This window comes from Sciurus carolinensis, chromosome 9 (genome assembly GCF_902686445.1).
Source record: "Sciurus carolinensis chromosome 9, mSciCar1.2, whole genome shotgun sequence".
NCBI lineage: Eukaryota > Metazoa > Chordata > Mammalia > Rodentia > Sciuridae > Sciurus > Sciurus carolinensis.
In genome coordinates, this window is record NC_062221.1 from 84,996,065 (window position 1) to 85,019,495 (window position 23,431).

At 35.1% G+C, this 23,431-nt stretch overlaps 1 protein-coding gene across 9 annotated transcripts in view; it reads right to left on the bottom strand.

Moving 5' to 3' along the window:
* Positions 1-23,431, bottom strand: part of Bbx (BBX high mobility group box domain containing) — a 246,833-nt gene that overhangs the window by 161,860 nt on the left and 61,542 nt on the right. The window contains exon 1 of one of the 9 annotated variants that reach the window (XM_047563428.1): positions 561-682. The exons of the other annotated variants lie outside the window; for them this stretch is intronic. The gene's annotated coding sequence lies outside the window, so the exon portion shown is untranslated. Of the gene's footprint in view, positions 1-560; positions 683-23,431 lie in introns of those variants that run through there. 9 annotated transcript variants of the gene reach the window in all.

Here is a 23,431-nt window from a genome sequence, read left to right on the forward strand (position 1 = left end):
CCTCTAAAACCACACCATAAGCCAAAATAAATCTTTCCTCTTTTAGTTCATTATCTCAGTATTTGTTATAATGACAGAAAGCTAACACAGGTATAATCTGCTTAGAAAGAGAAAAAAAAAAATGTAGTCTATTTAACCCTAAAGAGAACAGAAGAGGCTAAATGAAATTCAATTACAACATTTAAAATATGCACACATCAGACTTTAAATACATTTTCTTCCTCAATGATGGTGTGCGAGATATTAATTGAAATGAATTCATTATGGGTCACAATTATGGCTTGCAGCCTTTATCAACATTCTTGCCTCAAACTCTAGTTGCTCTCATCATTTGATAACTAAATAATAACCAACCAAGCTTATAAGTAAACTAACAATTACAAGATGAATCTGAAGACTTCACCTCTTCTGTCAAGAGTTCAGTGGTCATCTCTTCTCCATAGAGACATATTAAACATTCCTCTGCATTTGGCAAATAACCAGAAACTGATTTTTACTGTCCAAGGGACCATCAATAAAAAAAACATGCTAATCAAACAGATATTGTTTGGGGCACCTACTAGGTTCCAGAAGCTTTCACTGGTAGCATTTCTTTTAGTTGTTACAGTTATCATATAAGATGGTAACCAGCCTCCAACATGGTCCCCAATGATTTCCGACTCCTAGTAGTCTCTTCCACACTGAACAGGGCTGACCCATGTAAATAGTAAGATACTGCAGAAAAGATAGAGAATTCTGAGGCTAGATCATTAGGTCATAAAAGACATTGTGACTTCCTCCTTAACCTCTCTTGGACTGCTTGTTCTAGGGGATGCCACCTACAATATCATGAGGATATGCAAGAAACCTTAAAGGAAGGTTCACATGGGTAAAGATACTCATGAGCTCTTCTACAAGGTAGGTGCAATCTTGAAAGTCAAACACAGAATGGCATTTGTGAACTACCTTAATGTGAACCCCAGATAAGGCTTTGATCAAGGCTTGAATGCAGCTTAAGTAGACATCTTGACTAAACCCCATGAGATACCTTGAGCCAGAATCACCCAGCTAAGTCACTCCCAAACTCTTGGCCCAAAAAATCTGTGAGATAATAAAAGTTTACCCTAAGTTTTATGGTGATTTGTTACATTTCAAAAAATAACTATACTAGCTCCCCCTTATCCATGGGGGAATATATTCCAAACCCCCTCCCAGTGGGTACTAAGACCTATTTATACTATACTTTTTCCTATACATATATAGGTATGATAACATTTAATTTATGAATGAGATTAATTCATAGAATAATTATAACAACATATACTATAATAAAAGTTACACAAATATGGTTTCTCTCAAAGTAACTTCTTGTATTTTCACCTTTTAACATTAAGGAAGCATTTTTCAGCTTCTCTTTCCCATATCTGAATGGCCAGCATCAGTACCCTTGCATCTTGGGGACATCACTAAGTAAAATAAGGCTTACTTGAACACAAGCACCCACAATGCCATTACAGCAAATCCAATAACCAAAATGTCTACTAGGTGATGAATGGGCAGGTTGTATATACAGGGTAGATACACAGGACAAAGGAAGGATTCATATCCTGGGTTGAGCAAAATAGGATAGTGAAGATTTCATCATGTTACTCAGAGTGCTCAGTTTAAAACTTGTGAATTATTTATTTCTGAAACTTCCCATTTAGCATTTTCAGGTTGCAGTTGACCACAGATAACAGGAATCATGGAAAGTGAAAATGTCTGGTCTCCATTTTATAGTCTTCATTTTATAGAAGAGTTTGGGACTAAGAAGAGGAATTTTTTTGTTTAACTTTTCTAGCTCAGTTATTAAGTATCTGGTCATTTCACCAAAAGATTAAACCAGTAATAATCCAATTTTTCAGATCACCCATAGAACTTGTTTGTTCTAGCTTTAATACATCATTATATATTATGTAGCCTATTTTACCAACAGTCATATCTCAGTTTATATTCCACGTCCATAATATGATCAAAACTTATTTCCAAGTAAGTGAAAATCCTTTTTTCTTATAACTTGTCTTTGGACCTAAAGAAGCAGTGCTGATAGGTACAGCAAATAAAGTATGACTTAATTTATCTAAAAATATTGTTGTACATGGTAGACAAAAAGCACTTGCTACATGCCAGTAGCTATCCTAAATGCTTTATATTAACTAACAATTTAATCCTCACAAGAATGCCATGAGGAATGTTCTATTATCCCCATTTTACAGACATACTGAGGTAAGGAAAGATTAAACTTTTTCAAGACCACATGGATAATCAATAGCAGAGCTTTAATTGAACACTTTGGCTTCTGAACTATGAGCATATGTTGGCTTTCATAACCTATAATCTACTTAAAGTACTATGGTAGTCAAAGGCCATGTGCTTTGGAATTAATATATTTGGAGTTTTAAAGCACAATTCCACCATTTCTATCTGCATGATTTTATAACACTAAATCTTTTACTCATCTATAAAATTAGGGTTATTTAAAAATGGGTTTAATTTTTATGAATACTGAATGAAAATATGAATAAAACCACACTGTACAATGTTCAATCTATAATCAGTAGTTATGTTTTATATTAAAACCAATGAAACTTAAGTTTCAGGAACCTTCACTTTCACATCCCCTTCTAAACACTGTACCTAATTTCATTTTCTTGACTTTTCTTTAAAAGGGGCTCTAAATGTTATGACCTTCAGGTCCCACAAAACCTGAATCTTTACTTCTTTCCATTATTTCAACAGTAAAACAAGTCCAGTAGGTCCCAGTTGTAGTTAAGAGGGAATAAGCACACTTCGTCTTGTCTGTTCCAGTGTGACTAGCAATAAAACCTGGAGAGAATTCACACGACAGCTAAAATTAGCTGGGAAATAGGAGAACAACAAAATCTGAAGAACTATTTCCTCTATTCTGTTATGTGCTGGGTCTCAAGTCTTTCTGTGGTGTCAGAGGAGGTAGCAACATGAGACCCTACAGGAAAGGAACACAAAAACTCAAGGAGAGGGAACCTTCATCTCTGATTAGTGGAACATTGGTCCCAAGAGGGTGAGGCAAACCCCTATTGCTTTTTTTGTGTTCCTCTCTTTTTATCATTCCACTGCTTGTTCCCCCGAGGCAGGGGCAATCATTGGAACTATATGAAAAAGTATGCTAATGAAAGATCTGAGTTTTCTAACAAGAGCCCCATAAACAAAGTGTTTAGGGATGAGAGAGAGAAGGGAACTCAGTAAAGTGATTGCTTCAAGTTATTTATGAACTCTTGGTCTCATTCCAAATTATTCAAGTGTGGGTCTGATCCAAAACTGCTTATACTGACATGAAACACTAAAGGACAGGACTGTTCAATTCCCAAACTGGCCACTGGGTGGCAAGTCAATGCGACAAATCCTAATACCAATAAAAAGATTTGGAAAACCGAACCAAAGGACATAGAAACCACAATGCACAGAGGGCTGGTTAGAACATGAATCCTAAACTTGGTTGGGTTAATTGCATACTAAAGTTAAAATACAATATTTTCCGTAGGATATAAAAAATAACCAAATCTCACAAAATAATGAAATGTTCAAAATTAATCAACATATGAAAATAGGAAATAGGAAATAGGAAAAATCTCAACTTATATAGATAAAAAAAAAAGAGAAATAACACAGATGTTAAAATTACCTGAGAAAGATTTTAAGGAAGCTTTATAAGAATGCTCTAACACAAGCCAGGCTCAGAAGCCTAAGGCAGTCTTTGATTTCAAAGCCAGCCTCAGGAAGGGTGAAGCCCTAAGCAATTCATTGAGACCTTGTCTCTAAATAAAATACAAAATAGGGCTGGGGATGTGGCTTAGTAGTGAGTGCCCCTGAGTTCAATCACTGGTACCAAAACAAACAAACAAAAAAACAAACAAACAAAAAAGAATGCTCTAACACATAAGGGCTAACACTCTTGAAAAAGAGAGTATTTGTGAGGTAAAAAATGGTATAGCTGCTCTGAAAAGGTTTGGATGTTTGGATACTTTTTGTATAAGCATGCACTTACTACAAAAATATATACTCACACTCCTAGACATTAACTTTGAAGAAATCAAAACTTATTAACAAAAACCTATATATAAATGGTATAGTTGTTTTGTTCATATAAATTACTGTAAACTGGAAATAACACAACAGGGAAATTTATAAACTATAGTATGTATGTATAGGTATGTGTGGCAGTACGTGTAGCAGACTACTGTTCAGTACACACACACACACACACACAAATGGACTACTGATATAAAAGCAGTACTGATACAAGCTAAATCTCAGGTATTATAAGATTACATATTGTATGATTCCATTCATATGACATACTCCAAAAGAAAAAACTACCTTTGATAATGAAGAACAAATAATGGTTGCCATGGGGTAGGATCTACTTATAAATATACGCCACTACAAATATTTATTATTGAAATTTTACATAAAATCTATACATTTTTAAATTCTTGGAACACAAAAAGCCAATCTTACTGACAATCTAAAAACTAAAATTTCTTAAAAGCTCAAAGTGGAAAGAGGGAAAAAAACAGATAAATACACTGCTAGCATAATTAAGAATAAAAGATGAGTGATGAGTTATATTAGTTGATTGATTGACAGGCATTTGACCTACTACATGAAAAGCCAATGGAATCAACTGAACTGCGACAGGCCTGAAAATGACTTACGAAGTTGTAATCCTACCCAAAATGCTTCCATTTCTACTGTATATACAAAACCAAGACTAAAATAGCACATGGAAAGAAAATCAAAGAATACTGTGTCACTCACTGCCTGTCACCAGGCAGCAACTCATGTCTTCAAACTGAATGATATCTAAATTACCTGAGATGAGAATCTTTCTGTCTTTGAAAGATCCATTCCAATGTTAATAATTCCACCTGGAATTCTAAACTATATCCTCCATAACACAATCTCCTCAGTGTTTTTATTTTTTTCTGCCATACTGAAAAGGAGGTGAGGAAATCCCACTTCTGTAAAAATGAAACAAATATATGTATTCCTATCTCTCTAATGAAATATAATTAAAAATACTAGGAATTATATATAAAATGACCCCTAAAGACTAAAAGAAAGTAAGAAAAAGGCACACCTACTAGGAATTCAGGACCCAAGCAACAACACTGGTGAATTTCCTGGAGTTTCTTTTTACCTCATATATGCCAAAATTGAAAATAAAGAAGCTGGCCATCCAGTAATGCCAACAGAGCACAAACAAAAAAGTCTCAACAAAAGATAACTCTCTTTAGCCAAAGGACCAGGAAAAGGGCCACATAGCAAGACAGAAAACTTTGATACAAATAACTGCTCTATACAAATGAAACATCACAGAAAAACTAAGGCCCCTTACCTACCCTGCCACCCAAAATCAAGTACAGAACATAGACTTCCACGCTCGACAGGTTGTAAAGATGGGTCACAACTCCCACACTGGGGTTGGTGACACAGAAGGACCTTGGGCTTTTATCTCCCACCACTCATACAATCAGTGGAAATCATCTGTGAACAGAGAACTTCCAACTACCCACCCAAAAGTGATGGTTCCCTCTTTCCCTGCAGAGGCTGGATCACAGGAGACCTAGTAAATATTTCAGCATGTTGACCACTCCCCAGTAGTCCCAGCAGTAATACAACCAACTCTTATTTCCCACCCCTAACCCCTGTTTCAGTGGACACCATGCGGAGATCGTAGTGAAGCACCCCTATACCATTTCGATTAGGGTGTTATCAGCAGAAGCCCATTGGGTGTAGGAATTCCCCAACAGTAACAAGGAGCTTTCCCCTCAGATATTAATGGAATCCAGGAGGGGAACAGGACTTGTAGTAATGTGATGGTATTATATCTTCCTCATGCTACAGCAATGTCAGAGAATGTGGCTAAAAATAGGAGGTTTAATTAAATAAGATCCACAGTCCCACAACACAATACCCAAAATATCCAGATTTCTATTGAAAGTCACTTCTCATACCAAAAGGAGGAATAGCTCCATTTGAATGAAAATATACAATCAAAAGATGACAAAACGAAAATGAAAGAATTATCTGACAGAAATTTTAAAGCAGTAACCATAAAAATGATTTGGCGAACAACTGTGAACATGGCTGAAACAAATGAAAACATACAATGTCTCAGCAAAGAAACAGAAAATATAAAGAGGAAACACACCAAATATTTTGAACAAAAAAACACAATGACCAAAAATTTTAAAAAAAACTTAATGAATAGGTTCAACAGTAGAAAAGAGAAAATAGAGGAAAAATAAATCAGTAAAACAGAAGATAAAACAACAGAAATTATCCAATCTGAACAAAAGATAGAAAATATATTGGGGGGGGAAAAAATAAACAAAGCCTCAGAGGACCTGTAGAACAATAAGATCTGAAATCCATGCCATTGTAACAGGGTGGGGCGCTGAAAAAGTACTCAGAAATAATGGTTGAAAACGCATCCAAAACACACACACAAACACACCAAGAAACATCACCAACTTCTGAAAATTAATCATCTCCCCTTCTTTCCAAATACTGAAAGCAACAAAAGAGAAAAGACAGCTTACCTATATAGGAATAACAATTCAAACAGCAGATATAGCATTAGAAAACACAGAGGCCTAGAGTGATGGCACAATATTTAAGTACGGAAAGAAATTAAGCACAAACCTAGAATCCTTTGCCCAGAAAAAATATCCTGATGGCATGAAAAGTAAATAAAGGCATTCTCAGAGGAAAAGGAACTCAAGAGAGTTTTCAGCATCAGACCTACCCCAAAAGGGTAGCTAAACGAGTTCAATAAACAGAAAAAGTAAAAAATAAACTGAGAACATCAAGAAGAAAAACGTGTTTAAACAAAAACATGAGTAAATACAACAGGTTTTCCTCCTTTGAGTTTTCTAAATTATGTTTGATGTTTAAAACAAATCATAAAATTGTCTAATAACTTTAATGTGGTTCTAAGTATACATAGAAGTATTTAAAACAATGATATTACAAATGAAGAAACAGGATGTAAAGAAAGGGCAGTTAAACATACTAATTAAAATACTAGAAGTGGTTAAAAAACATGGTCTAAGTATATGGTCTACACATACATTTTATATTTCAAATATAAAAACAGGTAGGTTGAAAGTAAAAGAATGGAAAGGCTATCGTGCAAACAATAAAAATACAGCAAGAATACTGTACTAATCAAGACAAGATTTCAGAACAACGACAACTATCAGAAACAAAGACATTACATTGCAATGAAAGGACAATACCATCTAGAAGATATACCAATCCTAATGGAAGGAAGGCCAGTAGAAAAAAGGAAGGGAAATGGGGAAGGAGAGGGGAAGGTAAGACAAAGTACTAAGGACTAAAATGGAGTGGATTATGTTCTATGCATGTATGATTATGTCAAAATGAATCCCAATATTATATATAAGTAGAATGTAGGAACAGGAGACAGGAAAAAGAGAAGATATACCAGTCCTCAATGTGTACACACCAATAACAGAGCTACAAAATATGCAGGATAAGAATGTATAGAACCAAGAGTAGCAACAGACAAATCCATTATTATGGTGGGAAAATCAAGTTCTTCTCTCAGCAACTGATAGAACAATTAGACAGAAAATCAGAAAGGACATAAGAACTCAACAATATCATCTATCAACAGGATCTAATTGACATTTGAACACTTGACCCAACAACAGCAAAACATTCGTTTTTCAAGTGTCTTTTCCAAGTGTCCATTTCAACTGCCCAAAGAACCATACCAAGATGACTATATGCAAAGCTATAAAACAAGTTATTCAATAAATTTTAAAGAACTGAAATCCTACAGGGTGTTCTCTGATCACTACAGAATAAAATTAGAAATCAATAACACAAAGATTAATAGGAAAATTCCTAGACACATAGGAATTAAATAACACAAATAAACCATGAGTCAAAAGCCTCAAGAAAGATTTTAAAAACACAATGAATTGAATGAAAACAGCATATCAACATTTGTAGGACACAGCTAAGTCAGTGCTCAGAGGGGAATTTGTAGCACTACATACTGTTCTTTTTTAAAGAGGAAACCTTGCAATCAGTAATTTAAATCCCCATATCAAGAACCTGGAAAAAGATCAAACTAAACCCAAAGCAAGCAGAAATTATGAAAATAATAAAGGTATAATTATGGTATTACTTAACTACCAAAACCAGACAAAGATTGTATAAATAAAAAGAAGCACACACCAGTCTCCTTCATGAGCACACATCCAAAATTTTCTAACAAGGGTTGGGGATGCAGCTCAGTGGAAAAGCCTAACATGTGTGAGGCCCCACTAACTCTACTACTGTAAAAACAAACAAAACCTAACAAAATACAAAAAATAGAAATTTGAGAATACACAAATTCCACAATACAACCAAGGATTTATTTTAGGAATGCAAGGATGATTCAATATTCAAAATAAAAATCAACGAATGTGATCCAATGTAAAAGGCTAAAGAAGAAAATTTATATGATCTTATCAACTAATTCAGAAAGAAATAATAGATACAATTCAACACTCATTCATGATAAAAATTTCAGCAAGTTAGGAATCAAGGGGGCTTCCTTAACTCGATAAAAAGCATCTTAAGCTACCCTAACATTGTAACAGCAAAATACTGAATGTCTTTCTCCTAAAATTATGAAAAGGACAAGGTTGTCCACTCTCATTACTCTTATTCATGCATAAGTCATGGAAAGGAAATAAAATGCATACAGATCTGAAGGAAGAAACAAAACTAGCACTATTTACAGATGGCATGATTGTCTACATTAAAATCTCAAGGAATCTACCAAAAAACCCTCTAAAATGAATGAGTTTATTAGCACAGTCAACAGAGACAAGTTAAACACACAAAAATTAACTATTTTTATGTGTGTGATGGACATGAACATCAAAATTAGAATGCTTTACTAGCAATGAGTATGCAGACACCAAAATGAAAAATACAATTTATAATAACTTTTTATATTAAAATGTGTAAATCTAACAAAACATGTCCAGGACATGTATGCTAAAAACTATAAAATACTAGTAAATAAAATCAAAGAGGATCTAAATAAGAGACATACTGTGTAAATTAACTGGAAAACTAAACACAGTAAAGATGTTGATTCTTTACAAAATTAATATACAAATTTAACACAATTTTTATTAAAAAAATTTCAGCATGATGCTTATAGATACAGTGGATACAGGCAAGTTTATTCTAATTTTATATGGAAGAGCAAAGGAATTAGAATATCTAAAACAATTTTGAAAAAGAATACAATGTGAGGAATTGGTTCACCTGATTTCAAGACTTATATAGCTAGAGTAATAAAAAATGAGGGCTGGGATGTGGCTCAGTGGATGAGTGTCCCTGAATTCAATCCCCGTACCAAAAAAAAAAAAGAAGAAAGAATGAATGATACTGGTAGAGGATCAGACATATAACTCAATGGAACAGAAGAGAAAACCCAGAAACAGATGAACACCAAGGTCTATATTATTATTATTATTATTTAGACAAAGGTATAAAAGCAATTGAGTGGAGGAAGAATAGACTTTTGAAACAAATGGCACTGGAGCTAACAGACATTCATGGGCAAAAAGAAAGGAACCTGGACATGAGACAACACGTAAAAATGAATTCAAAACAGATCATGAACTTAAATATAAAATACAAAACTATGAAATCTTCAAAAGATTCTCAGAATATAGAGATATTTAAATTTGAGTAGTTGGACTTAACTCCAAATTCATGATCCATACAAGATAAGACTAATAAAATGGACTTAACCAAAATTCAAAACTTTTGCTCTGCCAAAAACCCCATAAAGATGAAAAAGACAAGCTACAGAGAAAATTCATGAAGATCACATGTCAACAAAGTACTAGTATCTACCATATAAAAAGAGCTCCCAAAACTGAGCAGTAAAATAATCTGATGGGCAAAAGATATGAATAGAAAATTGAACAAGGGATATATAGAGATGGGAAATTAACAAATGGGAAGATGTTCAGTATTATTATCCATCACAGAAATGCAAAATCAAACTACAATAAGATCATTGTACACCTACTGAAACAGTTTTTAAAAAATGACACCACCAAATGTTGGTGAGAATACAGAGAAACTGAATCATTCATATATTACAGATGGGAATGAAAACAATACAGCCACTTTGGAAAACCATTTGACAGTTTGATCCCCCCACCCTTAAAAAAAAATGCAACTGTCATTCGACCTAGCGGTTACAGTCCTAGACATTTATCACAGAGGCATGGAAACTTATTCAGATAAAATCATGCACACGAATGTTCAAAACAGTTTCATTCATGATAGCTCCAAACTGGAAACAGTCCTGGCTGTCTTTAAACCAGTGAATGGTTAAACAAACTGGGTATCTCCAGACCACTGCTCAGCAACAGAGAGGACTACTGAGGGCTAGGGATATAGCTCTGTGGTAGAACACATACCCAGTGTGCAGAGGCCCTGGGTTTGATGCCCAGCACCACGCTGCCCCTCCACCTCCCCCCACCAAAAAAAAAAAGTGAAAAAGAAACTACTGATACACCCAAATACATGAAACTCCAGAGAATTGTGAAGAAAATATAAAAGCCAATTTCAAAAAACACCTACTATATAACTATTTCTAAAATATTCTTGAAATGACAAAATTATAGAAATGGAGACGAGATTAGTGATTACAAGGTGTTATAAAGGAGTTGGGGGCAAAAGAGAAATGAATGTAGCAATAAAAAACAAACATGAGGTACCCTTGAGCTGATGGAAAATGTTCTGCATCTTAACTGTACATAGGTCAATATCATAGTGTACTATAATTTTATAAAAAATAAAGGTAAAGGGCATATGGGATTGCCCTGTATCATTTCAGATATCTAAGATGAATCTATAATTATCTCAAAATAAAAAGTTTAATAAAAAAATTTATAAAGCAATACTGTGAACAAATATAACAAAAAGCAGTTGAGTAGTGTATGTTTCTCCTTCATGCTTCCATCTCATGTATGGGGGCTGTGTCCTTTTCAGGGGCTTTGGTTAGGGTTACAAAGTTAACTTTTACTATTATTCTACATTTCTCCTTAATTTGATCTCATTCACAGGGGACTTCGGTTACCATATGCCAATGATTGCCAAATTTGTATTTCAAACCCACTCCTTTCTTCCAGAGTCCAGATACATTTTACTTTTGAGTATCTCAACTCACAAGCACTTCCACACTGCAATTTTAGACATGTCATTTTTTTCCCCTACAGTCCTAAGATGTGCTTCTCTTGGGGCTTTTCCTGTTTCAGTAGTTGGCTAGGTCTGAATGTTTGTATCCCTCCAAAATTCACTTGTTGAAATCCTAACCCTCAAGGTGATGGTTTTAGGAGAGGGACCTCTTTGCAGGGAGAGGGGATTAGGACTTGAGGGTAAAGCCCTCATGAATGGGATTAGTGCCTTTACAAAGGAGGACCCAAAGCTGCCTTGACCTTTTCTACCATGTAAGGACACAGTGAGAAGGTGCAAATCTATGAACCAGGAAATGGGCTCTCACCAGACACTGTACCTGCTTTGATCCTGGACAACCTAGACTCCAAATAGTGAGAAATAAAATTCCTGTTGTTTCTAACCTACACAATCAATAGTATTTGCTTACAGCAGCCTGAATGATCTATGACATCACTATTCCATCCTACATATAGATGTTTAAGCTAGTGTGAGGTTCAGTCTGCCTTATTCTCACTCTCACATAGTCAATCTTAAACAGCTGGTCAGTCCTCTTCTTCCCATCCCCCACAATGCCACTTGGTTGAAGCACCACTGTAATCATCTACTGAATGACTTATGTAGCCCCAACTGTGCCCCTTCAAAACCATTCTTCCTGCAGCAACCAGACTCAGTGTTACAAAATGCAAATTCAAACACCTCAAGTCTAGCTTATAACTTTTCATTGTTACCCTGTGCTTACACATTGTCCTAATCAAAGCATACAAAATTCCATATATTCTTGTTCCTATTTGTGTCATGCCACTGTGCATGCTCATTTCTAAACTCCGGCCATAATAAGACTTTTATTTTCTCCAAGGCACTCTGCTATTTCACTTCAGAATCTTCACACTTCTTTCTATCACTCCCAGCCCAAACTATCTAATATCTACCATCCCTCAGACCTTAGTTTATCCATCGCCTCCTCTAAAACAGTTTTCCTGAGCCCTCAGATCTAAGGAAGGTCCTTGTTAAATAATGAAAGGAAAGGCTATCCAACTTCGAATACACTCAAAGTGTTTTAATAAAAAATTACCAGTTTTAGGATTCATACAAAGATAATAAACAAGGTAAAAGCCAATATATTTCAATATATGTCACATATATCTGATTTGGTACTTTATTTTAACTTAGGTCCAACTGGTAGGTACTTAACATCTATTTTCTCTGGGATTTTCTTAATATGAAGAACAAAAATCATGATTCTAGTAAGATGCTTTGTCATTCTTAGTCAAACTATGACTATTATTTATTATGAGCAACCAATACAATTGTTTTATCACAATTCCTTGTCATTTGCTAGACTTTAGGGAAATTTCATATATACATACTCTAACTTTCTTAGGGACTTGTAAGTTCAAAATATAACATTGTTGACGCTGAAGTTTAGCTACCTAGCATTCTTTCCAAAGTGTAACAATCTCTACCCAGTCTTTTAATAACGATAAAAATCAGTAACAAAGACAAAAAACTCATATTAGAACGTGTCCCATAAAAAAATGTCTGAAGCTTCAGAGGACATGTCTAGAGCACCATCTAAATAGAGAGGTTTGTATTTTAAACCTCTACAGCTGAGTAGTTTTTTCTACTGTTCATTGACATAGATGCATATGTGATGTGACCACATCATCATAATGTTGTCTTTACACGTAAAATTCTACAAAAGTATTTACAAAAATCTGTGCTTCCTAGTCTCATTAGGGTTTTATTAGTACTAAGAACTAATTAATTCAACTATCAATCATATTTGTCTTTGTCATATTAATTTTCAACTGTATAGTTATATGGTTCACATATACGTGGTTCATGGTTCTAAATACATTCAATCTTTATTTCCTGTTTTAAAAAATATATTTAAAAGCATCATCATAAACATTAAAATAATGAAGAGATCCTAGGAATGGATTTCAGTATTTTAGAGGAAGAGCCACAAAAATAAAAACAACGGAGTAATGTGAAATGTGCTACAAAATAGAAGGTAGACATGGAAATATTTATTGGGGCACAGGAGGCAAAGGATGCTCTAAAAATGCAGCTTCACGAGGTGTCACCGCTGACATTGCACCATCTTTGGATTAACAAGACCAAGGGTTTCCAAACTGTGAGAAGAGACCACATGCAATCAACAGGGCTGGAGGAGTAGCCTAGTCTGACTGACTAAATCTACTTACAAAACCTTTTTGTTTCAACAAGTGCTATTGAAAACCTTTCTAAAATGTATTAAGGTATGCTTTCGTGCTCTAGTAAGTACAGTACAGTGAACATAATTAAATCTCTCACTGTTGACTATGGGTCTTATCAGATATTAAGAGTAGGCCTTATGAGCATTCATTTTCACTGGAACCTAATGAAAATGTAGACATTTGGATTGTTTGGGTTAGATGTATACAGACTGGCCCTGGGCTATTTATTCTTTGGAACTTTTTTTTTCTACTTTACTACACAGCTTAAAATCAATTTTTAAAAGGGAGAAAAGGAGCTTAATTTTCCTATAAGTCAAGAGCAGGAAAAATAAACCTGGTTATCTGAACTCTTACTCTATCACTGGAGCTTTTCTAAAGTAATAGGTATTCTTGAAAAATCTGTTCCATTTTCAACACTGTTATAGCAATGAGTGCCCAAGGGTAAAGCTTAGGAAAAGTAAAATTCAATTCCTATGTGAAAAAGAGGAATTTGGAAGAAAGCTGGTAGTATCTGAGTATTTACTAAATATGCCTTATGTACTAAGTATGTTTTGTGTACCAAGTACTCTACCAAACTCCATGGCAATAGCCAAGTCTTCCCTGCCTGTGCCTCAGTTTTAACATCTGCAAAATTAGGAGACTAAACATAGTGGCCTCTCCACACACAAAAGCTCTCCATACTGTGATTCACTAAGAGCAAAGTGATGTTACTCTATCATTCACAGAGTGTGCGTGCACATGTGCACATGAAAGCAGTAAGAGAGCAAATGAGAGAAGGAAAAGTATGGGGGAATATTTAACTCTCCAAGAGAAGCTAAGATACCAAATTCCTAAGAAAATTATACTCTGCAGCTAACTGAGGAATGTTAATTAGTTATTCTACTCCACTTTTTATTGCTTTGGGCAGAACATTAAATGAATAACAAATTCATGGCTGGGCTATATGCTAAAATGTTGTGGGGTTAAATATTAAATATCCAAATGAAGAAAGTGAAAAATCCCATGGAGGTTTTTTCTTTCCTTTCAGTTTTCTCTGAAAACATCCTAAATCACAACTGTATGGGCACTAGTGCTGGGCACCAGCAGAGCTGTATTTGGATTCTAGCCCTTGTATTAGTGAGCTATGTGATCTTAGACAAGTCACTGGCTTGTCAGCAAAACATTTCCTTCTATTTCTGTCATCATCAAGAATGTTATGCAAATGCAACACATTTCATTTTAAAATTGCCCAGAAGAACACCATGCATATGATGCATTTTGACTCTGGAAAGGCATTTGACCAAGCACTAAACATAGACACTAGGACAGGCTATAAGTCAAATGAATTCTTAACTCTGAATAGCAAGTTTTGAGTAATGAAACAGAAGAAATACTGGAAAGATGAACTAAATTCACAAGATTAAATTTAACTATGGATCCAAATGAATCCATATAACACTCTTAATATTGCTACTATGTGCATGTAATAAACTCTGACATCCAGTTTGGATATATCATTTTCCCTGTATGAAATAACTGATTCATTGGTTTTCCCCATTATGTTTCACAAGTATAAATGTAAATACTGAACCTAAAGTGAAAAAGAAAAATTTACACACATGGAGAGGCCTGATTTAAGTGTAGTTGATGAGAAAAAAAACTAAGATCATTAGCTGACTTCAAGATTCACATGAATCAAGTGTGACAAGACTGCCAAAAAAGTTAACATAATCTTAGACACCAAAAACAGAAGTGCAATGTCCAGAACAAAAGGGTTACAGCTTTACTGTATTCTCTGCATCCTTTGCATTTTGTGCTGGTTACCACAGAGCCAGAATGATGGGTTAAATCCCAAGATCACCTTATTTAAGAGAATGCTGACAAAGGAGAAATTCCAGGTAGGGGAATGACCACAATACTGTAGAACCTTGACAGGAAACAAATCTTGAAGACTGAGAGAACCAGGACTATTTAGCCTGAAAAAGCTAGGTCCTAGGGAAGATGATATTAAATACCTGATGAGGAGGAGATCTAAGAGGACACATGCCAAAGCAGATTTGGTGGATACAAATAGTACGCAAAATGGAATCAGCACTGGGAATGTTGAGATAATGCAACTGTGGTCAACCCTGGCTATGTAGAAATACCCGTGAATACTTTTAAAACAATCAATGCCCTGGCCCTGCCCCAGCCAACTAAACTCAATTTCTGGGGGAAGGGTCTAAGCAATGGTAGTTATTGAAAGCTCTCCCAGGATTTCTAATGTGAAGCTCACTTGAGAATGACAAAGGTAAATACAATCAGGGTGGCTACCTGTGCATGAGTGGTGTAGGATTCCTTATCAGAATTTTGCATTAGGCTTACTTCCCTTCTGCTCTGGAAACTTCTGTTGATTTTTAATCTACTTTTTTTCTTCTGTGATTTTGGGGATGGAGCCTAGGGCCTTGGGCTTGCACTCTACTATGGAACTAAACCCCAGCCCTAGACTCTTTTGTATTTTTAAAATGTTAAACTCAGCAATGACTTGTACGATCATGAAAGATTAGCAACTTTTTGAAAATATTTGAGAAGAAATGAAGTTTAAATTTCATTTAAAGGGAAAAAATACTCTCCTAAAGGGAAGATTTAAGTTGGGTTATAATAGTACATTCTTGAATAAGAGGTTTCAAAGATTTAAGTACTAGTACTTTTAGAAAATAACAGTACAGAATCTTCATATGTAAATAAACCTATAAATTAATTTCAAAGTTTGATAAAATAAAGTTAACACTTGCTAACATTCAAGTTTTCATTTCTTCCATGATATAATAATTATGATCAAGCAAAAATATTTTGTAGTTGAGTGGTCTCTACCACCAGTAGTAGTTTATCCTATGTACATAATAAAATGCTACATTTTCCTGTTTTAAATATCTTCTAAAACTTTTTGTAACAGAATAGACTGTATTTTTAGTAATCAGTATACAGCTTTCCATGCTTCCTTCAATACTGGTTGTACTCTTGCTCTTGATCCTTTTCTCCAACTACTGAATAAAATCATTTATACAGGTTTCCTAATATCTTTGGAAAAGATACAATAGTGTGTGTTCAAAAGCCTTCTGGCCTTAATATAGGTCAGGCATCAGCAGTAGTGGGTTATACTTGTATATTTAGTTGCCCCTCCAGATTTTTCCACTTAGATGTAGCACACCCTCTAAACTTTAAAACTTTCACTTTAGATTACGGTAAAACACCAACCATTTCCTTTTACTTTTACCATCTGTCAGTGTAAAAAGCTCCTAATGAATCTGAAGCTTCTTCTGGGCTACTTGAAGTCTCTCTCATTAATCTTTGTCATGTGGCTCATAAATAATGAAAGAGGTATTAAAGATCATCATCTTGTTTACAGACAGCCACCACCAAAAGAGCCTGGAATTGGAATAACACCGGGGATCTGACCAGACGTATTCAGCCTGAGAGCATGTCGGGAACCCTGATGTGGGGACGAAGCACACGCTTAATTTTTTTTTTTTTTTTTTAACCACTAAGCTGGTTAACTGCACTCCGATTCAATTAATGATTGCCTTTTTCCATATCAAAACATTAGAAAGAATTACGACCTTACAGTCATTTGAGCAGCTGCTGGACGGGCAGATTGCTCCACAGCCAACAGTCACCTTTCCATTTTTCAAGCACATACCTCTCATAGAAATGTTTTCAGTGCGGCAGTCTACAGAGCTGGTTATAACACCGGCACGATGTGACAACAAAATTCATGATGATTTTGCTTTTTCAGTCTGCCCCTTTCTTTTTTAAAAAATTCTTTTCTTGACCTTCATCTCCCAAAGAAAACCAAACCAACAATACTTCCACAAAACCTGCCTCAGTCTTAGGAATATAACGCTTTCAATGAAAGCAGACCAGCTTTATAGAACAGCTTTAGAGAAGCAGGAAGCTGATCTGAGCAGCAGAGAGCAGGGATGGGGCGGAGCAGAAAGGAACTGAGCTGGGGGAAAGCGAAGCACTAGCAGTCCTGGCCGCTTCTAGTTACTTATTGACACTTTTCTCTAATAGCACAGATTTATGAACAGGGTGAGCATCCGTCCTGCCATACCTTTTCTTTCTTTTACAAATTTCTGTCAGTTTGGTAAACTATCACACAGGGGAAAGTAAGGCCTTACAGCCCCGCCAGAGCCCAGTTGCAGGGAAATGATGTAAGCTTCCCACCTCCCACCAGCCCCCGCTCTGCCAATCCACCTCTACTCTGACCTGTTCATATCCCCTCCCTCCCCCAGGGCCACTGCCTGGGGCTGAGGGGCCCCAGGCTTGCCTAGCTGTGTCCTACTGTGCAGCACAAAGTATTTGCCAGGGAGTAAGGAATATTTTTGTTTTCAGAAAGTCTTCAATGAGAAAGTAAATGCCTTTCTATTTAAAAAATAATGCTGAATGGCCAAAAGCAAGTCAGTTCCCAGGACAAATAACAGTACATAGATCTGAGGTGAGGAATGCAGTTTACCAAAAGTCAGAAGAAGGTGTGATGTAGCAAGAGGTGTAAAAGTGGGAATTAGAAGACAGAAATTCTACTTATTTACTACCACCTCTGTGACCTCGATCTACTAGCTTAACCTCTCTGGTTTTGTTTTTGGTTTTGTTTTCTGTAAAATAAAAGAAATATAAATTATATAATATTTCTTATATATCTGGTGATATAACAGTCTCTTGATTGTCTATAAACTGCTACCCAAAAGAAAAAAGTGAGGAACCAGACTGTGGCCAATTGTTTGCTGTTTACTCAACAACCTTTTAAAGATTTGCTTTTCCAAGTAGGACTAGCACAAGAAATAGAGTGAAAAATTTTAGAGAAAGTTTAAGTGCTAATCCTAATCTGGAGAATTTGTAGAGAATTAGGGTTACAGAAACTCATGCTCAGGAATGACAACTGATAAACAGATGTATGTAAGCAATTGAGACCTATGACATTACCCTAGACAACATAAATATTTGCCTTGGTCAGCAGTGATACAAATTTAAAGGACTCACCAAGAATTAAAAAAAAAAAAAAAAAAAAAAAAAAAATGAGAGCTCATCATTTACTGGTTGCTAGCACAATCCTCTTCAAACAGATATGTAAACTCCTGGAAATACAAGACTTTTCAAAGGTTATGCAGAGGTTAAATACTTTCCAGGATCAACTTTTATAAGCACCCTTTCCTAAAACTGGTCTACTTTAGAATGCCCTGGAGAGTATGTTAGCTTTACTCATTTTCCCATTTTCAAACATCCTTTTCCTCCACTTTATAAATTAAAGGCATATAATTCACCCATAACAAATCTCATTCTGGGGCATATATCTTGGAATAGGGGGGAAAATCCTCTGGTCGGGACACAAGGGGACAATTATAAATACCAGTGAATAGTGAATGGTCCTAATCTAATCACTCTTCTGCAATTCAGATAGTTTTGCCAATTCTTTGCTTAGACTAAAACCAGGGGAGGGCCTGACTGTCAACTGATGAATCATTAAAGATAATTTAAATGATGAATCATTGGGATTTGGAATATAATCCAGGAGTCCAAATAAATGAGTGACACTGCTAACTTAATACTTCCATTCTCTTCAATTTATGTAAACAAAATTCCAGTGTATATATTAAAAAATAATGAAAAATATACTAAATATTAATCAAATAATGATGAGTTAATTGGAAAAATAAAGCATGCATTAAGAAAGATTGTGTGCATAAAACTGTGTTTTTATCTCTAATATTACTTATCAAAATTTGTGACTTAATGCATATTATTTTGATGAGTTACAAACTAATCATTACTCAATGATACCTTTTTTAAAAAATCAGAAGCCAGTATGGTGGTATACACCTATAATCCCAGCAACCTGAGAGGTTGAGGCAGGAGGACCTCAATTCCAGATCAGCACTGACAACTTGGCCACAGAAAATTAAAATTTTATCATAGAGGAATGATAAGGTGACTAATAATAGACTTTTAAACATAATACACAAGGATCAAATCTGCTGAGAAGTGTTAAAAAGTAAAAGTTCAAGGAGGGAAAAATAACACTAAGATTTCAGATTGCTAGAGAAGAGTTTACAAATGCATAATGGAAGGTAATATTTAAAAAAAACCATAGTATTTGACTGAAAAGAATATATTTAAGAAGAAAATCACGATTTTATTTAAAAATTCAATGTTTACAATAACAATTATATCTAGCAAATAATTTAAACATGATGAAAAAACTAAAAAAGTCAATTAAGAATTATAGGAAGGAACCCATGTTTTCCAATTCTTGAATTCCTAGAAGCACAAGAATAAAGCTTTCAATTTCCAGAAGAAGCAAATAAAATTCAAGTAATATCAGAGGGGAGAAAAAAGTTTTTTAAAAGTTAGCATACATTACCTACGCTATTTATAATTCCCATATGGTAAACTAGGCACATGAATCTCTTCCACGAATTATTATGTGGTTTTACTATACTTTTCACTTGATCCTCTACACATCTCTAACATTATTTCTAGGTTACTGATTGTCAATCTGAGCCTGAAATGTATTTAAGTGAATTGCCTGCAGTTAGACTGTCTGGATTCAAATCCAGATACACATAACTCCAGAATGCCTGCTTTTGACTAAAACAAGCCTCCCAGGAAGCGCAGAACACAGCAGAAATGCTGCCGCCACTCCCTGCTGCAGTGTCTGTTGCTGAGAGCTGCTTCAGTGGGGCAAGGACATATACTAGAAAACTCTGCTGGACAGAGACTTGCATCCTACTTTTGAGTGTTTCCTCTGCCTTTGTGATCCTGAGCAAGTTATTTAACTTTTCTAAGCCTCAATTTCCTCATCTATAAAACGTAATAGTCCTATAGGGATCAAAAGACAGTACCCGCATTCCAAGCCAGGTGTAAATTTGAGTTTCCTAAATGCTAATAACTACATTTTTAAGCTCTTACTATGTCTGATCTTGATTCATGTAATTCTCCCAACAATCCTATGGCATCGTAGATACTATGATTTTTATTACTGTTTTATCAATGCAGAAAGACTTTGTCCAAGAGAGGGAAGGCAGTTTGCCTAAGGTCATGACTCACAAAGAGCTAGCATTTAGGCTAAACAGTGTGACTTCAAGGCTCGTAGTCACTGGGACTGCAGGCTGTCTAGAAATGATAACACTACCTTTATTCTCACCACCACCACCACCATTATCATCATCATCATCATCATCATCACCAACCTTTTCTATAGTTCGCCTGAAGGGCCTTGGGTCTAGAAAGCACTCAGTAGTGAGACACAGAAAGATCCAAAACTAAAGGGAATTAAGGCTTCAGAGAAAAAGTCAAGAAGGAGGCTATTCCCCAGAAAAAAATAATGTACAGCACAATGAAGAGATTAAACACAGACCTAAACTCAGAATATGAAAAAGTAATCAACTACTATACAAGGGACAAAAAAAGGAAACTCAGCCCAAGAAAGAAAAACATGTGTTTATAAAATTTTATAAGGTGCCCAAAAGAAATGTTTAAAAGGGAAAAACCTAACACGCGTTACAATTTGAGGTCTTGCCTACTTAATAATTTCTCTCTCCAACTTGGGGAGCGAAGAATATGATCATTTGAATCAACCATAATTGATGATCTGATCCAGACAAAATTAAAACCATTTGCCTCTGAAAGTATCAGAGCCCAGTAAAACATCCCTCTCAACCATCTTTTGTAAATCTTAAATCATGTACTCATGCAAAATTATCTATGGGTTCCTTGGAACAACTGTGTTTGGGCTTTTAATCTACATTATTTTCCTCTACGGCTGCCTCTTTTTTTTTTTTTTTTTTTTTCTTTTCTTTTTTAAATCAAGGATTCAAACCAGGGGCTCTTAACCACTGAACTGTATCCCCTATCTTTTTATTTTTTATTTGAGATGGGGTCTCACTAAGTTGCTAAAGTTGGCCTCAAACTTACTATCCTCCCTGGGATTACAGTTATTTACCACCATGACTCTAAAGTCTCTCTTTTTTTCCTCCACTTAAAGGAACTGGGGGAAATCACATCTTGCTCATTTCTCTCCAGCAGAGTCAGACTGCATCCTATACACTTACAAACACTGCAGATACCACTGTTAGAGCACTGGTGTATCCCATTTGTGACTACAGATCTGGTTTCTCCATTACCCTGTATCCATTCCACAAAAGCACATCCAGGTTTTGTTCATCTTTACCACTCCAGTACACTGCATTACAATCAATAAATGGTGGAAGAAAGATTATTTTCTGACTTCATCAAATTTTTGTCGCTGAACTTAACTCTAGAAGCCTAACTCCTCAGACAGTGATAATCTTAGATCAACAGAAACTATGAGAATTTAGTAAAACTAGTGATTACTTCACTGACAACTGGTTGGGAAATAAAAAGGAAGCCCCCCCTGGGTCCATGTTTCAGAGTTCTTTTCAGTGATATTGGTTTTCAAACAAAAGATATGCCTCAGGGTCATGATCAGTTAAAATTTATTAACTAGCTTAGGGAGCTTTGGTTATTTATCCAGTAGTGGCTAGCACAAGATTAGAGGCCAACAAACACTTTTATATTGGTTGATTAATTGACTGCTATTAGAATTGTCATAGACCAAAAGCAGACTCTTCATGAACTGCCCACAAGAGTGTTAAAAGATTTAGAAAAACACCAAGAAGTCTCGGATCAGATAACTAGCTTTTCAGGATTATAAAGCTACAATTACATATAGTCAGATAATGTTTAAAATCTAAGTAATCACACTTCTACTTTTTTTTTAATAGGGTTCTTGAAAATGCAGAGGCAAGGGAACTTTTTACCTTGATCTCAAGGTGGTGGGGGGGACCACTCCACAAGGGTGAGGTAGTAATTTAGAAATTGTTGGCCCTTAAGGTGTATGGGATAAGGAGGATCTGAATCAATGATCACCTAATACTCCTGGAACTTCCCAAATGATATTACTATCTTGATAAATCTAAACATACCTACTTGAAAAAGTTATCTTGGGGTTCCTAAAAATTGCATGTACCTCTTTTATCAATAAAATGTGCACTTGTGTGTACTGATAAACACAGCTAAATAAATAAATACACAAACTTTAATTTTAAACTTTAGGTTGCAAGCAAAGATTTAATTTTAAGAGTGCTAAATTTCCCCTAAGATTTCCTTGCATTATTGGGATTCAAGAGACATTAAGATTGAGCATTCCATTCAGTACTAAGACTGCTATTACTTTAAAAATCGGTTTAAGATTATTTTTATCAGCAATTTCACAAAGAATAGACGATGATCTTAGTGCACCTTTAAAAAAAAAATTAAGAAAAATGAACTAAGTATACTACATTTTTCAGTCTGAGAGGCTTTCAAGTTTTCCCAAATTTATGAAAGTCATCCTAATCTAGATTAGTCATACTAATCTAGTCATGCTAATCTATTAACTTCTTGATGAGATTAATCTCTAATATAAAGGCACATGAGTAGCTAACTACAAACTAAATTACATATATAGTAACAAAAAATAAGAAAATAACATTTTTGTACCATGATGATTAAAAAGGCTTACCAGCAGGAATCAACCAACAAGTTATAGATTAACCTCACCACACTCGATCAAATATTTTCCTTTACTTCCATGAAATCTTACTAAGGGTATTTCATTCATTTAAATTACTCTGCCTTATGGAAACATTTCTATTATACCTTTCACAATAAATAGAATATTATTAAGAGTGGGATTTGGGTCTTCCTTTTAAGTGTGTAGCATTACTAACAGCTATAACATTCTCTTATTTTTATACTTCCTTAGAAAATAAATAAATCATAATATATGTGGTAGAAAATCAGATGTCATTTATTTGCATGTTCTCTTCGTTTGATAATATTTTCTGAAGACTCGTTTCTACTCTAACATCCTTTTAAGGTTTCATACTTGAAAGTCACAACTT